The sequence below is a fragment of the Mustela nivalis genome (assembly GCF_964662115.1).
Source record: "Mustela nivalis genome assembly, chromosome: 6".
In the NCBI taxonomy this organism is placed as follows: Eukaryota; Metazoa; Chordata; class Mammalia; order Carnivora; family Mustelidae; genus Mustela; species Mustela nivalis.
Window position 1 is genome coordinate 72011680 of NC_139025.1, and position 18318 is coordinate 72029997.

General features: G+C 44.1%; 1 long non-coding RNA gene across 2 annotated transcripts in view; it reads left to right on the plus strand.

Moving 5' to 3' along the window:
• The window catches only part of LOC309866769, a 226260-nt gene that overhangs the window by 27998 nt on the left and 179944 nt on the right, over window positions 1–18318 (plus strand). For both annotated transcript variants that reach the window (XR_014312794.1, XR_014312795.1), the window contains exon 2: window positions 3621–4989. This is a non-coding gene — a long non-coding RNA (uncharacterized lncRNA). The remainder of the gene's footprint in view (window positions 1–3620; window positions 4990–18318) is intronic.

Here is an 18318-nt window from a genome sequence, read left to right on the forward strand (position 1 = left end):
AAAAGGCATTTTCCAATTTTCTGTTGAAAATGTTTGGTTCTCCATTTCTTTCTTTCTTGTTTTTTTTTTTTTTAAGATTATTTATTTATTTATTTGACAGAGAGATGACAAGCAGGCAGAGAGGCAGGCAGAGAGAGGGGAGGAAGCAGGCTCCCTGCTGAGCAGAGAGCCCGATGCGGGGCTCGATCCCAGGACCCTGGGATCATGACCTGAGCCAAAGGCAGCAGCTTAACCCACTGAGCCACCCAGGCGCTCCAGTTTTCCATTTCTAATAACATCTTTGGTCCTTGGGTTCTTTCCAGACTATTGAACCAAAAGATAGAAAGACCAGACAGGGTAGAGAAATTATCCAGGAAGATGGTGGAGTGAATGGAAACCCAATCAACCTTCTAATCACAAATTCTATTAAGATCAACCAGAAATTTTACTAAAGAATTTCCAGTAATACAGTAGATATTAGTCACTAGGGTAACTTAAGGGAGAATGCATTAAGCTGGAAAAATTAATGTAGCCTCCCTGAAAAAAGTGTCATCACTCAAAAAAGAATAGAGAACATACAAAAAAACTTTGTTTTAATTAACCCTGACAAAGAGCACCCACAGGGAGCCACACACAGAATTCAGAAAACAGTTGGAGTCTCTTTTCAAAGAAATGAGGGATACCGTATCCTCTCAAGTGAGAGAAGGTCAGAATTAAAAAGAATGAAGGTAATGATCATTGCAAAAGACAAACTGAGAGTGTTGTTTCGGCTGCACAAAGCAGAAATTGCACTTAAATTGGTTAAACACACACACACACACACACACACACACACACACACAAAACCCCTTGAGCAATATATCCAGAATTTTAAGAAACTAAACTAAGAAATGAAACATTTCAGGAGGGCTATTGCAGTGGACAGAGCTCAGCATCGCAATTTCTGCATAGTTAGACTTCCTCGGCTAGCAGACAAAAATAAAGGGCACTAAGTCAATAGTTAAAGATGCAATAACATTTTCCCCAGAACCAATAAGAGATGAGGTTTGAAATGAGAAGAATCATATGGTCTCATACAGTCCTTAGAACATTTCAAGAATGACTTGCTATTTACAACACAGTTCTCACGCTCCTGCATCTTCTCATTTGCCCTTCACAACAACTATGTGAGGTGGACAGATATGCTCTCATTTTACTGATAAAAACTAGCCTCTAATAGGCTGCGTGATTTGTCCAAGAGAAATAACTAGTGAGTGCAGAGTCCAGGTCCAAGTTTCACTCTCCAAAGTGGAAGGGTCTTAAACACATTTTACACACTAAGGAAAATATATCTGCATTGACACTCAAAAAGAGATCACTTATTTTATTTTATTTATTTATTTGACACACACACACACAGATCACAACTAGGCGGGGGTCAGGGGGGAAGCAGGCTCCCCGCGGAACAGAGAGCCTGACATGAGGCTCCATCCCAGGACCCTGAGATCATGACCTGAGCCAAAGGCAGGCGCTAACCAATGAGCCACCCAAACATCCCTCAAAAAGAGATCACTTTTAAAAGAATGTAAATTGGAAAGACTTTTGCCCTTTCTAATAACATAAAAAGAGCTTGGTGGGTATAGAACAATACGTTGAAGGATGGGGAGAGGGAGAGAGAGAGGGAGAGAGAATGAGAATGTGCCCACTCACTCATGACCTTGCCAAACTGCCCTCCATGTGGGACGCCACAAAAACCTCCTTAAGGTCTTAGAAAGCCAACCAGTCGACTTTTTCCAATTAGCTCTGAGGACTGCTTCTAGCAGAAGTCTACATGAAACATAGAAACCTAAATTGTTGGCATTGACCTGAGTTTTCTGCTACAAAAATATGTAAGTGAGAATAGTATCAGGAAGTGTTTTTTGTTGATAACAATAATTATTGTATTTTATGGAATGAAAGTTAGATGTATCCTCATTTCTATATGAGGCATTGCAAACTTCTGTCACCTTTCTAAGAGCTATTTGGCTAAATGTGGCAGGAAGTATCCCTTACACTCCATACTACCACTCTGGGAACTTATCCTAAAGCAATCATTCAAAGAGGAAAGTTATAGGTGACTATACTGATATTATTTATAATTTTTAAAAAGATTTTATTTATTTATATGACAGAGTGACACAGCGAAAGAGGGAACCCAAGCAAGGGGAGTGGGAGAAGGAGAGAAGCAGGCTTCCCGCTGAGCAGGGAGCCCGATGTGGGGCTTGATCCCAGGATGCTGGGATCATGACCAAAGCCGAAGGCAGATGCTTAACAACTGAGCCTGCAGCCAGGCGCCCCTATTATTTATAACTGTTAACACTTCAAATAAAAACCCAATAACTGGGGTTTAGTCCAAATGAATATTACGTAAGCCATTAAAAATAATGAAAATGAAATGTGTGTTTGAAATTAGTAATGGGAGTAGATCTAAACTTCTCACATTACCATGATTAAACAATAAAAAACTGTGTGCATATAGATAAAAATTAAAAATGCAGTTTAGAGAAATGACATGAATTCATTTAGGGAGTGGGATTGAAGCTGAGCTTTCTAATTTCTTTCTTTAAATAATTTTAAATTTATAAATGATTAAGAAATTGCCAATGCTGTTGCTGAAATATAGCCGGTCCCATCCAGGTCAGAGATCTGTGGGTTCTTTGGAAGGGTGAGAAACTGCCTGCAATCACAGTGTCTGAGGAGGGGAGCTGGGGGCCTGTGGGCCTGGAGACCAGGGCTGAGAAGAGACTTCATTTCCACTCGATCTTCTTTGATGCCTTTTGAATTTTGTATCCTGTGCATGTGGCACCAATTACATAAATGATATCCAGGTGCAATATATCTCCATTGACTCTATTTCTGATCCAAAAATTGAGCCAAATGATCTGACCATGGGGCAGAATAGTTAGAATCAGTGTGGCCTTGGAAAATCCAGAACATTTAGTCAGGGTGCCAAATCATCGGAAGTGTGGGAAGTGGAAGCCATTCTGAAGCTAGACAGAGGGCACCAGGTGGGGGTGGGTCCACCTGGGAGTCCGGGTGAAGCGGTGGAGATCTGGGCGGGTCTTGGAGTGGAGGGCCAAGGAGTGTGAAAAGTGAAGGTGAGTAGAGATGGCAACAAAGCCCCGGAAAGGCAGTGCAAGTGCTGCCCTCGGCCAGCAGAGGGCGGTGTGGGTCGAGTGGCACGGGAGGCCAGGCGGACTCCTGAGCTTAGTGCAGAGGGAAAGCAGCAGGTAGAGCATGGAGTTGGAGTGGGAACACCACGGAGGGGTAGAACAAGGGGAAGGCCCCGGGGGTGGGTTGCTGAGGCCAGGGTGAAGTGGGAGGAAGCAGATGCTCCAGGTTGAGCCCAAGAATCCAGGACTTCTGGCACTAGGGTAGACGCAGATATATATATATATATATATATATATATTTTTTTTAAAGATTTATTTATTTATTTTTGAGAGAGAGAGGGAGAGAAAGAGAGAGAGAAAAATGGTGCGTGTGAGCAGGGGGCGGGGCAGAGGATGAGGGAGAGGGTGAATCTCAAGTAGACTCCTTGCTGAGCACAGAGCCCCATGTGAGTTCAAGTCCTCCTTTGGAGACCAGCTGTGTGACCTTAATCCCTGTTTTGTCATCCTCAGATATGGATTAACATTACCTGGAAGCAGAATGGGGAGGCAACAGTGAGGCCAGCTGCACGAATTTGGAAACAGGGAACTAAGTGCTGTCTGAGCTGGAAAATCTGAGCTAGAAAATGAGCATAAAAAGCACCAGGTCACTTGAAAGGGGCAGAAAGACTCAGGCCACTGAGACGGACTGAAGCCCGAATAAAAATATTAACTCATTCAAACAACCGCTGAGGAACCACAGAGCCCTGAGGAGTGGCAGGTGTCTACACTGGCTAAGTGCAGCTCAGGTGAGGAACGGGTAGTGATTTGTGGAAAGAGATGTGTCTGACTACTTTGACACCATTGAACATTCTAGTCGCGGTCACATGCTCGCCAAGGGACCCTCTCGCAGCCCTCCTTGGCTTCTCCCATAGCCTGCCCCACAGGGAGGATGAAACTTCCTGTTGGAGGGTGACAGTAATGGCTCCCTTTGGGAGTTGTTTCTCCTCCTTCACCAAAATATTTAAAAACACCAATTTCGGAACCAGCTTCCAATTCCAGCACGGTGTCCCCTTTCTTCAGCAGCCACCGAGGAGCCGCTGAACCATTTTCATAAGAGAACCATTATGAAGCTTTTCTTCAGAGCTTCCTTCGAGGTAGCTAAGGCCCCGCTGGGTGAGCGTGCAGCTCTATCCCATGACTAGCTCGCGTCGGCAGCGCCGCGCCAGGGCCTCGGGGGAGAACTCACCAGCATGCGGTCGGCTATATTTCTGCATGGCCATGGTGAGGGGATGGTCGCTGCCGTTCCTGCTGAGGAGAAAGTGGACGCAAAGAAGAAGAATCTGAGGAATCCCATGATGATGTGCACTTTGGTCCGTCTGACTAACACCCCCTTGCCCCGGCCCTGTACACTGTTCAGTAAAAACTGAAGTCTTAAAGAAAAAAAGAAAGAAAAGAAAGAAAGAAAGAAAGAAAGAAAGGAAAGGAAAGGAATGGAAAAAGGAAAGGAAAGGAAAGAAAAAAGGAAAGGAAAGGAAAAGTTCTGGCTCTGCCGCTTCCAAACTGATGACCTTGGGCCTGTGACTGGACCTTCTTATGCCTCCGTTTCCTCATCCGTAAAATGGAGACATGAAGGGTACGTGCCTCCTACTAGTGAGGACTCATGAGTCCAGCCTGTGAGAACTCGCAGTGCCGGGCAAGCAGCTGGCGCTGTGTCTGCTGTGGTGCTTGTAGAAGATGACACACTTGGCACCCTGGCTCATCCAGCTCGCGCTCTGGGGGCCTAGACTCTGAGACGCTGGTGCCCCTGAGGCACTGTTCTACTCTCTCCGTGCTGGTAGGGTCAGGTTCCTGAGCCTGCACCTGGAGAGGAAGACGTTCAGCTATGGCGACTTCTCCTAAGGTAAGGAGGTAATGCCCTGTGGGGTCCTTAGGCTGGGACACAGGGGGTTGGCCTCTGCCCCGCTCCTGGCTTCTTCCCTTTCTTCCATGTTGTAAGGCCCCTTGAGATTGTTGGATTCTTGGGCAGGCTGGATGGGCTGTCTGGGAGGCCCTGGCAGAGAACAGGCATAATGGACAAGTGGTAAATGAATGAAGGACATTTCCTGTTGCTTACCCCTTCCTCCAGGGTTGGCAGCCCTCGGAGACAGATACATGTGGGAATTATACAGCCATTTTCAAGAAAATTCCAGGAGTTCCCTAGAGGGAGGGGCTTCCAGATAGAGGATGTGGTTTACCTGAATCTTAGGGCGGGGAATGGGCTACAGGGAGCTGAGGGGGCTGCCACCTGGATGTGGGGAGGGACAGAAGGGTGGGAGATAAGGCCCAGTAGTCTGATAGGGGCCAGATCCCATGAGTATGAAGAGTGACAAAGTGTGCCCTGCTGACAGGTTTTGTTTTCATCCTACAATGGGATGTAGGATGTAGGCATTCAGGGGGTTCCCACTATAGGCAATGGGAATCCCCTGAAGAGTTCAGGCAAATAAGTGACAAAAGGGAATTTGTGTTTTATTTTTATTTTTTATTTATTTATTTTTTTAGAAGGAAATGAATGGTGTTATTTTTTTTTTAAAGATTCTTATCTATTTATTTGAGAGAGAGGCAATGAGAGAGAGCATGAGAGGCAAGAAGGTCAGAGGGAGAAGCAGACTCCCCATGGAGCTGGGAGCCCGATGCGGGACTCAATCCCGCGACTCCGGGACCGTGACCCGAGCCGAAGGCGGTTGCTTAACCAACTGAGCCACCCAGGCACCCCGGGAATTTGTGTTTTAGATGTGAGGTCCTTGAGAGCCCAGTGGAGATGTGGGGGTGGGGGGGTGGGGATGTCTTATCCACCCCTGTGTCTTTAGCAAGAGACATGCAATTTCATTCCTGGTAAGACATCAACATTAGGTACATGAATGAAAGTGCTGTTGGTCCTGGAGAACAGTGGGGTAAGAGGGAGACCACCAAGGAAGCTAGGGGTTGCGCTGAGGGTGTGAGCAAAAAGAGCAGTAGGGCTCTGGAGGAGGCAATGACATTTGAGACCTGTAGAGTCAGATGGTTTGGTGAATGGCTCTGGTGGGAGCACAGATGGATGAAGATAAAGCCCAGATGACTTTATGATTTCTGGCTGGGGTGATGACAAAGCTACTAAAAACTAGAAAGAAAAGAGGAGGAAGAAATGACTTGCTATGGTCTAGGACAACATAGTATGAAGTGCTCAGTGGATATAAATGATTTTTTGCTCCTCTCAATAATGTTGGCTGAAAGCAAGACTGTCATTGTTAACACTGCTGATCGACTCTTCTGAGTCTTTGAGGGGGCCGATAGTTTCAGTTTCAAGATATCATTAAAAGAAACACATTACAGAGGCACCTGGGGGGCTCAGTCTGTTAAGCGTCTGCCTTAGGATCAGGTCATGATCTCGGGGTCCTGGGATCGAGCCCCATGTTGGGAATCTCTGCTCAGTGGGGAGCCTGCTTCTCCCTCTCCTTCTGCCTGGTGCTCCCCCTCCTTGTTCTCTCCCTCTTTCTGTCAAATAAATAAAATCTTAAAAAAAAAAAAAAAAAGACCTTGCATAAAAGATTCCAGCCCTTTATGGCTCCATTCACAGAATCGAAAAGACTGGTATTTACTTTTCTTACTATTTCCAAGGGGAAAAAATGTTTAGATCTGCTTCTCTCCAGGTCTCCCAAATAGTGGTGGTGTATTTTCTGTCTAATGGCATGGACAGTGGCCCTCTTCTGCTGAGTTTATTCATCAGGTTTGAGTTAATGATAGTGGTTTGTTTGAAGTAGATTTTTGTATGTGTGTGTCTGAGGTAAAATACATGCAAAGAGACAGATAAAATAGTCCTTGGGATTCTCGCTGTGACCAAGCAGTTTTATCTTAAAAAAAAAAAAAATTCTCTTTTTTTGAGAATGAAAAATAACACTTAACAATCTTAGTTGGCTTTAGAGTTGGTCCAATTATTGGGGAATAAAAAAAACTCATCAGTGACATTTTCAGGTTTAATGTGACAACACTTATATACTTATAAGGACCAGGTGTATATAAAACATTCATTTTTGATGAAAACTATAAGTGCTTATTAAAGTACTTTGACTTCCTTCTTTTCTAGTCACTGTTACCTGAAAATATCTCCAAATATTATGTTAAGGCAAAATGTTTTGAAAAAGGTGGAAAGTTATGTGAGAAGGTCCATGATCCCAAATCACGTAGAAACAAAACAGAGGGAAAATCCGTAAACAATGTGTGTGTGTATGTGTGTGTGTGTGTGTGTGTGTGTGTGTGTAAATTATATATGCCATATATTTCCTACCATCCACTCTGCAATAGAGAATATTATTCCTTTCTTGTATGTTCAGGAACACAATTGGCAATGATGGATTTCTAATGACCCCTAGAAATCTGGATAAGGTCGATCCAAAATGGGAGCCTGTAGTTAAGCTTTGTCTTGATGTTGCCAGTTAAAGAAGGGAGCTCAGGAAGCTAGGGGCAGGCTCTACTAGCTCTTTTGCCGCCATATGGTTTTATGTGGTTCTTGCCAAATAGGCTCAGGGAGAAGACCGGGTGCCAGGGGAGTAGACTTGGGGATGACCCAGAAAGAAGCCTCTGACTCAAGTTCATGATCAGGAGCTCCACACCCAGGAGAACAGGAGAAAAATGCTAGCCAACCCATTCCTTTTCTTTCTCCAAACATTAAAATACTCCTGTTTTTTATGTGTTTTTCTGGGAGGAATGGTTAGAATGCCTGGGGTGGTCAAGGAGAGAGGAAAATGGTAAAAAGGCGTTTGCTATTGAGCGATGGGGGAAAAAATGGAATTGCTCTGTGCATGGCTGGTTGAGTTCTTCCAGCTATATCCATGATAAATAGAATAGATGATTAGGGATTTTCCTCCTGGGCAATTACTATTACATAGACTACCGATGGGATCCGAAGCATTGCCACTGTGGATGGTTTGGAAGAGAGCCATTATGAAGAGTCATTTGCAATGGGATTTTTACTTGTGGTACGAAAAAAATTTGATAACCAAACTGATAATAGAAATGATTAGAAAGGCCTGAAGAATGTTAATGGCAGAATTTGTTAAATGATGTATTCGTCACGAATACCACATCTTTCTAATTCACGTATCTTGCTTGGGCACATTGAATATATCAACTGTGATCTAGCTGGACTGAAATGGCCCTGATTAAGTCAGCTTTCTGAAAGAGGAGTTTTCCCCCCTGCCTCCTACTGACTTGAAGTTTGACTGTAGTCATTCCTAAAAAACATTCAACAAAATTGCTTAGATCCATTGTCTCAAGTACAGCTCAACATTTCCTAATTTGTAGGGAATTAGTGGGAAGCTGTAGGGAAGCTAAGGAGTGTGCTCATCCAGGAAGGGTGCAAAAGGAGGGTTTTTAGCATTGGTCAATGTTGTTTATGTCAGTGGCTAGTTTTTAAAAAGTATGAAAGGCTGGAGTTTCATTGCAGGGGTCACCAAAATGTCAAGTGCACATTGATTGTTGAGAAGGAAGTTCGTGGCAGGACATTGTGAGATATGCAGATGGGCAGAGTTTGAGGGCCCGGGAAGGCAACACTTCCTAGACGCAGATGACCAGTGGTGGCAGGGTGGCCGGGAAGGGGAATACCAAGGCTTCACCCCCAAATGGTTTTAGGGCCAATGGAGAAAACATGAAGGCACTAAGTAACAAGATCTGAATTTTGAGCTGACCAAAGCCATTGGTGTTCGCCCACATCTTAGTTTTGAGACAAGATTTTTTACTCCCATTGACAAGAGATTCTTGGATTTGAAATTAAGAGTAGTTATAGAAAACTACGCCCTGGATTATGTTTCATCCCTCTACTGGTCTGATACCACCTGTGTATCAGAGTAGAGGGCTTAGTCCTCCACAAGATGGCTCCCACTTCAGATGCTAGACACACTGTGGGGGTTCCTAGGTCACCTGCACTTTGTAACCAATGGGTTACAAATTTAGGAGGTTCTCACAGCCCCCTCAGCTTTGATAATTGGCTAAGAGCACTATAGTTAAGGACTATACATTTACCATAACGGGCACAGAACAGGACCGGCCAGATGAAAAGACACATAGTGAAGCTCTAGAAAAGTCCTGAATATACTCTCTGGGAGAATCAGGAGCTATCACCCTCCCAGCCCATCAATGTACTCACCAACCAAGAAGCCTTTCTGAGCTTCCGTGTCCAGTTTTTACTGGGGTTTTATTATGTAGGTGCGATTGAACGTGATTCAATGTGATGAATGTGAATGTGACTGAATGTGATCTCCAACTCTCCTCATCCTTGAGGTGGGGCTGTTGCTCAGTGCCAACCTTCTAAGGTGGTTGTTAGTCTTTATAGTGGCTAACCCCATCCAGCCCATCATCTTATTAGCATAAACTCAGGTGTGATCTAGGGGCTCATGAATAGTAAGTACACTTCTATCACTTGGGAAGATCCCAGGATTTTAGAAGCTCTGTGCCGGGAACCTGGGACAAAGACCAGACAAATTCTGTTATAGCATGAGAATAAAGGTGATGTGGGCATGTTTCTATAGAATGAACTTTAAATGTTACAGAGAGGGTTCTGATACTATGTTTTCCAAACTGGAGCCAGCAGTCCATATGAGGACACAGCAAGAAGATGGCTGCCTGCAAGCCAAGGAGAGAGGTGTCAGGAAAAACCAGAACTGCTGATACCCTGATCTTGGATTTCCAGCCTCTAGAACTGTGAGAAATAAATGTCTCTTGCTTAAGCACCTAGTCAGTGAGATTTTGTTATGGTATCCTTAACAGATGACTATAGGGCCTTTGCTTATGCATTTGCCCAAAGTTTACTTTGCCAGTTTTATTCCTGAGGAGACTCTAAGATGTTCTCCAAGATATATGCTGCTAATTTGCCAGCGTGGGGATGGCTTCTGGTTCTGTGTTAGTGTGGGAGTTCTGCCTGTGCTGCTGTTCCGTGGTGACCTTCTGTGCTCTCTTCCCTCCTTTTCTGTTCACGGCTATGCTGTCCAAGTCTGTTCTTTACCTGCATTTTGTAAGACTTCATGTTCATACCATTAAATCTGTCTTGGACTGGAGCTGCCCTGGGGCCATTTTGGTTGAAAAATCTTATGCCCACTGTCAGGTGGATTCATCTTGTCAAGTATAATCATTCTGTTGGGAAGCTATAGGAAACAGATGTGGAAGAATTGGGTGAATTCTACTTGAACACCTATAGCTAGTTAGTAAGGTAATTGAAATTAAGATACCAAACCCTGACCTCATATTTAACTGTTCTTTCCTCTCTAACCCTGAACTGTCTCACATTTGTGAGTAAATGAATGGAAACATTTTGTTGAGTCTTTACACCTCTCAAAATGTGTGGAACCATAGCAAACTACTTGTCCTGTTAGTGTCACCTCATTAAATTCTGGGACTGCAGGAACCAGAAGAAGCAATTAATAGCAATAAGCTCGATTTTTTTTTTTTTAACGTTCCCCTTCAGAGGTTCTGAGCAAAGACAGCTAAGGATCCAGATCACCCAAAAGTGCCAATTAAGGGAACTTGACTGCATATCCAGATGACAAAAGTGCTACCAATCATCCAGGAGTTTCTCTTCAGTGTCTACTTTGTAAGGAGTGACTGGTGAATTCATCTGTACCAGGCGCTGGTATGTTCATCACTTCAGCTCTGAAAACCAATGAGAAGACTTCAGTTTTCCCACCTGAGATAGTGTTCTAAAAACATCTTTTTATAAATTGCTTGTTTGTGGACACCCAAAAGGTTCCATAAAAGGTGAGAGGGATGCCTGGGTGGCTCAGTTGGTTAAGCAACTGCCTTCGGCTCAGGTCGTGATCCTGGAGTCCTGGGGATCGAGTCCCGCATCAGGCTCCCTGCTCAGCAGGGAGTCTGCTTCTCCCTCTGACCCTCCCACTTCTCATGAGCTCTCTCGCTCTCATTCTCTCTCTCTCAATTAAATAAATAAAATCTTTGAAAAAAAGATGACACATGGATATAATTTAAGGGAGATGTAGCTTAAGGCTTTGTGAGATTAAAAAATAAGGATGCATCGAAAGTTTCCAGCTCTTCTGGTTGATCTGATGGACATTTGAGTTCTTCCCTTGATTATCTTGTTCTTTTGCCAGCAGTACTCGTGTTGAAATGAATAGAATGCAGATGATTAACTCAGAAATAGGCAGCTCATCTGATGAAGAGGAAGAATAACCATCTGCCAAGAGGACCTGTCCTACTAAACCTTCTGCTTCTCCTCTAAGGCTTAAAGACTTTTGTGTCTCTCTCATCAAGCTTGTCCGGGGTCTTCAGACTCAAGCCTTTGTGCCAGAGATACCTGCCTCCTTTGCTCATATTCACACAAATCCACAGGTACTGTGTTTAATGATTTAGAAGAGTTTTTCTGTTTTTAACAATGATCCAATCAGGAGAAGATTAGCAGCAGCAGCAGTTTTAGAATTAATCATTTTGTTTTTAAAACTCAAGTTATTAACTACTTCAAAATAGATCTTCAAGATGGAGTGGACCAATTGTAATCAAAATTCTGGTGCACAGCCCCGAACATTGCTGCCTCTCCTTGGCATGTTTCTAAATAGTCATACATTGCTTTCTCAATCTGTGTGCATCATTAGTAGAGGCAGAGAAGCAGCTTAGCTCCTTGTCCCTTTCCTCTGTTGGCTTCTACACTCGAGGGCTTCTTTTCACCCCTCCAGACCCATTTTCCACCCATCCATGGCCAACCAGGGAGGCTGGCCCATAAGGATGTCATCAACATACTGTAATGCCTTCTGGCTCTAGTTGGGTTTGGCTAATGGAAGCCATCAGCAGGAGATGGAGATGGTGGGTGTGGAGGAGGTGGAGGTGTGTATTCCAGAGGCTAGCTTCCTTCCAGCTCAAGAGGGAATGCTGTGTCCCACTTCCCATGAGTGGCCATTTCCCTGCAGCTATGCTCTGTAGGTGCCCAGAATCTCCCTTTCCTGAGACACTTCTGGCCTAGAGGGGGCAGCCAGAGTATAAAGTATCCATTCTTGGTTTCATAAGCCTTGCCTGTGGCTCCATGAATAGTGCCTTGATTAAAATCTGCACCAGCCTGGTTTACATTAGCCATGGGTTAATAGCTGGGTCTGATCCCACTCTTTGTGTTCCTCTCTCTTTTCGTTCTCTCTCATTCACCTTGTCCCTTTCCTCTCCTCCAATTCCCTCCCTCTGACTACCATTTTTTCTTTCTATCCCTATCTGCTCTTTCTGATCTTCATTTCCTTTATTTCTCTCTATCATTTACTTTCATGCTTCTTATTACAATAATACTGCATTTATTTACCTTACTTAGGGTGTGGAGATGAGTTTCACTTAATGAAAATCTTAGAGTTTGAAAACTATAAAAGTGAGCTATTATTGCTGCTGGGAATGTAAAACGGTATAACCACTTTAGAAAACAGTCTGGCAGTTTCCCGAGAAATGAAGCCTACATCTATAATATGATCTAGCCATTCCATGAATAGGTGTTTACACCACCCCCAAATTGAAGGCATATGAAGATTTTTACAAGAGTGTTCATAGCATTTTTATTTATTTATTTTATTTTTTATTTATAATAGCCCCAAATGAAAACAACTCAAATGTCCACGAACAGGTGAATGTACAAACAAAGTGTAGTATGCAATGGAATACTATTTAGCAGACAAAGGGACTGAACTATTGATATGCACACAGCATGGATGAATCTTGAAATAACTAGGTGGGGTGAAAGAAACCAGACAAAAAAGGTGCATATGCTCTAGGACTTCACCTATATATAATTAACTAATCCGTAGTGAGAAAAAATACTGGTGGTTGCCTGGAGGGGGTGGGGGCTGAGGGAGGGCCAGGAGTGAGGGATTGCGGAGGTGCATGAGCTAACTTCTGGAGGTCATGAATATGTTCACTGTCTTGATTGTTATGATGGTTTCACAGGGTATGCCTCTCAAAAGTTACCAAATTGTGCACTTTATGGGCAGTTGTCCCTCAATGTAACTGTTAAAAACACACAATGGTGGGCTTAAAAATGGTATATTCTTACCAAATTGCCATAAACATAGCAGTTTAAAATAATATACATTTATTCTCTTATAGTTTTGATGGTCAAAAGTCCAAAATCAGTCAAGATGTTGGTTGGCTGGTTCCTTTTGGAGGCTTTCAGAGGAGAATCCATTTCCTTGTGTTTTTTAGCTTCTAGGGGCCACCTGTATCTCTTAGGCTGTGGCTCCTTCCCCACCTTCAAAGGGCATCACCCCAATCTCCACTACTATCATCACATCGCTTTCACTTCTCTGTAGTAAGGGCTCCCTCTGCCTCCCCCTTAAAAGTACACTTGTGATCATATTTAGGGCCCACCACAATGACCCATGATGACCTCCCCATCTCAAGATCCTTAACCACATCTGCAATGTACTCTTTGCCATATAAGGAAACATTTATGGGTTCTGGGGATTAGGACATTCGGATCTTTGGGGGCCATTACTAAGCCTCTCAGATGGCATATTGTTTGCTCTCCAAAAATACATCTTGAGGGGTACCTGGATGGCTCAGTGGGTTGATTGTCCAACTCTTGATTTTGGCTCAGGTCATGATCTGAGGGTCATGGGATCTAGCCTGCTTAAGATCCTCTCTCTTTCTCCTTCTGCCCCTCCCCCCACCACTCATGCATGCATCCTCTCTTTCTCAAAAAAATGCATGTTGCCTAGTGTCTGGGAATGCCTTATACTTCTCTGTTTTGCATTGAGGAGCCCTGGGTCTTGAAGAGAAGAGGACAACTTCCAGGTTGGATACTACCTGGAAAGCTCACTGTGCACGAGTCACTATGTTACTCTTGTGCACCATCACAAGGCATTCCTGGTGTAGCAACTTAAGCATTTCAAACCCATTCTCACAGGGTTCATGCTTTGTCTTGCAGAGAGGGCTCAGATGGCTAGGGGGAGGATGGACCTTTAGGCAAATATTGCCATCCTGTCCAAAGCTATTTCCTAATTTTACAGGCTTCTATCTGCCCTTGATAACTCATCTCTAATCATATTCCCCTTTAAAACACTGCCTTGGGGCGCCTGGGTGGCTCAGTGGGTTAAAGCCTCTGCCTTCAGCTCAGGTCACGATCCCAGGGTCTTGGGATCGAGCCCCGCATCGGGCTCTCTGCTCAGTGGGGAGCTTGCTTCCCCCACTCCCCTCTCTTTGCCTGCCTCTCTGCCTACTTGTGATCTCTGTCAAATAAATAAATAAAATGTTAAAAAAATAAATAAAACACTGCCTTGGTCAGTTTGACTGGTGAGGTGCTGGGAAAATCCTCACCACCTGATCACTCCTTGGAAGCAAACATCAGGGCCCATATGTAGAGATGCTTCTAGAGAAGCTTCTGAGATTAGTCTCTCATTCATACAGGAAGATGGACCTTTGATCTTTGCTGACCTAACCCTGGCCTTGTGGAACTCTCTCAGAGGAGTGGAGAGGCTGGAGATAGGGCGCGTTGTGCTGGGAATGAGGTCAGAAAGATACTTTGCCTTTTAAGAAGCCCACCCCCCAGGGCAGCAGATGGAATCAGAGAGACCTCATTGCTCACAGCCTCTGGAGTGGCTGCCTCAGGTCTGCACTCTAGCCCATACCTGTAGAAGGCCCAATTTGTGGAAGCAGTCCTGCTCAATCAAAAATGTCTCCAAACTGGGAGTTCTCCAGAGTATGATGGCCTCCAAAAGGGAGACAAAGGCAAGTCTTGACTCTAGACTACGGAGTTAGAGGTTAAAACAAGGGTGCTTCTAGCAATGTCTTTGGGGCCCACAGGATGGTTTTTAGTCTGTAAAATGAGGGGGATAGGCCACCTTTACAAAATACTCTCTCATAGGTGGGGGAGATAGTCCTATTTGTTCCTACGTGCTGCCCTGACATGCTGGGATTCATGCATGCAACCTGCAGCCCAGGAACTCTAGCTGTCTTACTTCTGCAAAGGGTCAGGTAAGGGAGATAGATGCCTGGGTCCAGGGAGATCGGAGTATTATGCCACTGTGGTCACAGTTGAAGTTCCTTCCCTTGCCTGAAGGGGTCAGCAAAGACCCAGGAAGGGTGGAGACATCTTGACTCCCAGGAGAGAAACAATTGCTAATAGGCCATCAGGCCCAGGGGACATTGCCTACGTAGCTGCTGCGTGATTTCTCGGCTTGCACGTTGTCATCAACAGATCCTCCCACAGGGCTCCCCTAAGTGTCTAGAGATGTTGGGGCAGGCTCTGGGTGTTGGAGAATGGGAGTCTATGTGGGATACAGGAAAGGGAGTGGGCCCAAGGGCCCCACTTGAGGGAAGCCACAAGGGTGTAGAATCTCCCAAGCTTTGCCCTCTTGGATGCTTCCCCTGGGATGTCTGTGCCCTAGCCAGAGTCTGTAATCAAGTCATCAAAGCTAATAGGATGATGTCCACATAAAATGAAATTGTGGATGAAGAATGGGGATGCAGGAAACAGACTAATGGTTCTAATGCTTTTCCCTCAACCTTTCATTTCTCAATAAAGTACAGTCATCTGACTCCTTGTTTGTGTGCTGGGAAAATGATGACTTCTCCAAGAGGCTCTTAACAATGAGCATTGTATTTCCCGTTGCCTATATCTAGTTGTGTGGGGACAGGCAAAAGACACCTTGACAGAGATGGGCAGAAAGTTACAGTCTGCCCCTCTGAGGAGCATCTGGCTTCTTTCCTAGTCTCACTGATTGCTACATTTTCAATAGTCAGTGATATTTCTATTTTTTAATTACAAAAGTATGACAAAAATACACACTTATTATTTAAAAAAAAAAGGGAGGGAAAAACAAAAACCTATTTTACTCGACTCCCTTCCTCAGAAGTTTCTATCACTATTGATTTGAGAAATATCCTGTATGTGTGGTGGTTTGAAAATATGTCCACATTATTTGATCCTACTTCCTTCAAAAGGTGGAGCCTAATTCCCCTCACCTTAACAGGAGGAGGTACTTAGTGATTTCCCTTTAAAGTATGGAATGTGGCAGAGGTGATGGTTTGTGATGTCGGAGATTAGGACTCTCCTCTTTGTCACTCTCTTGGCCCGCCTGCTCTGGGAAAAGCCAGCTGTTTTGTTGTGATGACACTCCAGTAGACCTGAGAAGAAGCCTGTACGTGGTGGGGACCTGAGGCCTCCTGCCAACAGCCATATGACTGAGCCATTAGGAAATTATTGTAATAGGTTCAGCCACCTCTGAGGGCACAGGATCTCTGGTGTCAGACACTGTGCTTCTCAGGGTTTCCCTTTCTTGGGATAAGCAGGGGACAGAGCACATAATCCCCACATACACTTTTTTATTGATTAAGAGTACCAATAGGTTTATATAATAAGTTCTTCCAGAGCTTGAGTTATGTGGTGGTTGCTGCTATCTGCTGCTAGTATTATCCTTCAGGATGAGAGGATTTATTACCTCAGCTGCTGGGAGTGCTGCTGGCAGAAAACCCTTGACAATCAACATGTTCGGGATTTCTTTAGCCAAGAGAGACATCATGCCGAGGTCTTGACCCTCTTCCGGCAACCCACATCTAATGATTGACAAATGAGCAGTATGGAGCCCAGACCTCTCTTGCCAACTCAGGGGAGACATGAAGGGCCATCCCATCTTCAGGTCCCCCGTAGGGTTCCCTGAGGCATTCCACTAAGACCACATTGTGGCTAGCCTCCAACCCTCTGCCCACTCTGCCTCCCACTCTTCCTTTTCAAAGGAGGAGGACTACCTAATAAACCTCTTGCAGTTAGTCTCCAGCTTGGAGTCCACTTCCTGGAAAACCAAAGCAGGGATGGAATATTCTAAGAAAGCAGATGATGAGGTGGGGTTTTAGAGCTGGATGACTGGCTACCCAGCTGGTGTCGGTTATGGTGGACAGAGCACAGAGAGAAGGTGGCAGAGCAGTCATCCACTGGTTATGAGCTATGATGGTGTACGGGTAGAAGGGAATCAGCTGTTGCAGTGCATTTGAGACCTACAGGGAGAATCAGAACCGTATTGATGCTTTGGAAGAGGTTACAAAAACAGAGGGCAGTCATTCAGTTGTTACGAGCCAAGTGTCAGAGCTGGAGGACCTCCTATAAAGAGGCTCTTCCCTCCTGAAGTGAGAGGGGAAAGAAAGCTGAGAATCAGGCACAAGGCTTAAGCACGAGAATAGAGGAGCTTCAAAGAAGATTCATCTCCCCACAGAGGGAAGTCTGCTATGCCAAGGACAGGGCCCTTGATGGGAGAGGATGGGTGCCTGCACCTGAAATGGGCCATTAGAGCGGATAACCCAGAATTATGGATCTTCATTTTCCCCTGGGAAACAAGGGGTAGAGCAGGAGTGGCCCTGTTTGCCTTCACTCCCAGTGACCAATTTGGGGAAAATCTCTTTCCCGTTGCTACATCCCTGTGCTCTGTGAATTTAAAGCTTTCCTATGGAGGAAATTTTTTCAGGAAAAGGCAAGCCTTCTATTGAACTATAAGCTATGGCAGCTCTCTGGATACTTTGGGCTACTTGTGACAAGGGACAGCAGGGAAATAGAGGATTCACCATCCTGACAGGACTAACTGACCCTGATCATTAAGCAAGGTATAACTGCTGTTACACAGTGGGAACAGGAAGGATCATGTTGAGAAGGCTCTATGGGAAATCTCTTTAAAGACAAACCTTTTTCTAGTGATTTACTTTGGATATATATAAATGTATACATTATATGTATTTTATTTATGTATTTTATGTATCCATATTTTATTATGTATATGTATATGTAAATATATAAAAGAATGTTTATGTTGAAATTATTTATATTGCAAAGCTCAGAGCAAAACAGAATAGCCTACTTGGAAACTACCTAATACTTATTAATATGGATTAGTTAAGTAGATTATGATGTATCTCCTCTTATCCTGTAACATATGCATCTATTAACAGAATGAAGTAAATCTATATGGTCTCATCTCCAAGACACATAGTGAGTGCAAAAAGTAATGTTCAGTTAGGAAAAAAAAAAGCAATGTTCAGAATAGTCTCCATAAATCTTTTGATAGAAATGAAAAGATATAAATATGCATGCTGATATAGGCATATGCAATATTTTTCTGAGTGATACATAAGCACTTTAAAAAGTAGTGGTGGCCCTTAGGGAGTGAAGTTGGTAGGTTTAAGAAGAATTTTTTATATCTTTCTATAATATTTGACTTACCTAACCATATCCATATATTATATTGCTTTCATTTAGAGTTAA